Raw genomic sequence first — 1,923 nt, 5'->3', positions numbered from 1 at the left:
TACCTAACCTAATTTAAAAATCGGGCTCCGTTACAGTAGGTCACCAGGGGGTGCTCTTTACACTTCCTGAAAGATTCAGCACGATCGTATGTAAAATGGCATAGCTGTGGCCGAACACAATGACAATTTTATGTTTATGTTTATGTTTATTTGCACACAGATACATAACATGCAGTAATCCAGTCCTCCAACCCTCCGGCCCTCCAGTCCTCCAGTCCTCCGTGATATTTATGATAAGCCTGAATTGTGTTTTTTAGACCGGACTGTATGCCCTCTGAGCACCGGGCAAGCGGTCTGAGGAGCAAAGACAGAGAAAGTATTTATGTTGTGAGAGCGTACGTGTTTGGAAATAAAGTCGGCTAAAAAGTGAGGAGACCTCATTCTTCCTTGTTCTTCCCCACAAATCAGCACATTTCTCATGTGTGTTTATGTAACGTGGTTTGGAGAGCAGACAGACTTGTCAGAGAATCTATCTTGTAATGTGTGAGCCCCTGCTCAGTCATATACTGTGAAAACCAAAACGACGCAAAGACTCCTGATTACAAGACAGACAGTTGTATAGTGTGAAAGGAACAGAGACTGACGACTGACAAGGATCTTGTAGTCCATTAGAGGACTTTACAGATCTAAGTAAACAACATAGGACAGGCATAGAGAAAAACATGAGTAGGCAAGAGCAGAATTTAGCAAGAAAACAATCTAGCTATTCCACAGATGAACCTACCCCCAGCTTTTAGACCCTAAATGCACACAAGGAAAAACTCCCAAATAAAACCTTATCGGAAAACTTTATAATGCTAAAACCAGTTAAATCTAATCTGGACTCAGTCAGGATATGACAAGTAGAAAAGGTGGCTATCGCCCCTTTAACTCAGACAGGTGCCTCAGACTGGACGTCCCAGCCACTCCTGTGTGACCCCCTTGCCTTTCATTGGCTGCCTGTGCCTCAGTGACAACCAATGAGATCTCCTCTCCTCCCTCACCGGCTGCATCCCTCCTCCTCCCTGCCTGCGTTAGTTGCTGCTTGGATCCACACTCTCTCTCCCACACTGAGACTGAGAGAGAGGTGGAAGCGTGTGGAGTTCAGAGAGAGAGGTGTAAACGTGTGAACGTGTGGAGTTCAGAGAGGAGGAGAGTTTTCTTTCTTTTCTTTTCCAGTTTGTTTTTGGGAAGCGAGAGGAGAAGACGGGATGAGCCCTCCTGTGTGGGCTCAGGTCAGTGGAGCTCTGTGTGTGTGTGTGTGTGTGTGTGTGTGTGTGTGTGTGTGTAATTCATGCTCCTCCTGCTATTGTATTAAACAGGGTTTTCCAGGCTGTTGCTGGCTTCCTGTTTATAGCTGGAATGTGCTGCCAAATGTTTGAGTGTCGCTAGTGATGACTTCACTGGACTTGAAGGTGGACCACTTATCAACCTGAAACATACTTGAGTGTGTGTGTGTGCAGTGTGCACATGCATGTGTTTGTGTGTGTGTGTGTGTGTGCAGTGTGCACGTGCGTGTGTTTGTGTGTGTGTGCAGTGTGCACGTGCGTGTGTTTGTGTGTGTGTGTGTGTGTGTGTTCGTGTTTGTTTGTGAGGACTCAACACCCTGCCACCTGGCTGGCGAGAGATCTGGTGGGCTGGTTGGTGGGGGGTGAGCGGGCAATGCTGTACCCAATTAGGATGAGTGCTGGCTGGGCTGGGCATGGCACACGGCATCCCACACCACCTCCACCCTTTGCACACACACCAGGTTGTGACCAGGGTGAGACGGCACATTTTTACCCGGTGACAGGCACTTGTGCTGGGGCAAGAGAGGCTGGAAACTGAGTTTTTAACTGAGGGAAGGACACTAACTTGGTTGGGGGGGGGGGTCCATGGACCACAACCAAAAGAGCTTGAGAGTTAAAACAACACAATTTTAAATTTCAAGTGATTTATCTGTTT

At 47.4% G+C, this 1,923-nt stretch overlaps 1 protein-coding gene across 1 annotated transcript in view; it reads left to right on the top strand.

Annotated features, from left to right (window-relative positions):
• Positions 1-1,082: 1,082 nt before the first annotated feature.
• pld1b (phospholipase D1b) overlaps positions 1,083-1,923 on the top strand; it is a 74,293-nt gene continuing 73,452 nt past the window's right edge. Inside the window, exon 1 of the mRNA XM_083632075.1 lies at positions 1,083-1,214. The gene's annotated coding sequence lies outside the window, so the exon portion shown is untranslated. The remainder of the gene's footprint in view (positions 1,215-1,923) is intronic.

The sequence above is a fragment of the Poromitra crassiceps genome, assembly GCF_964638095.1.
Source record: "Poromitra crassiceps genome assembly, chromosome: 2".
Classification (NCBI taxonomy): domain Eukaryota; kingdom Metazoa; phylum Chordata; class Actinopteri; order Beryciformes; family Melamphaidae; genus Poromitra; species Poromitra crassiceps.
Note: the sequence above shows the minus strand (reverse complement) of the source record. Positions and strands in the feature narration are given on the sequence as shown.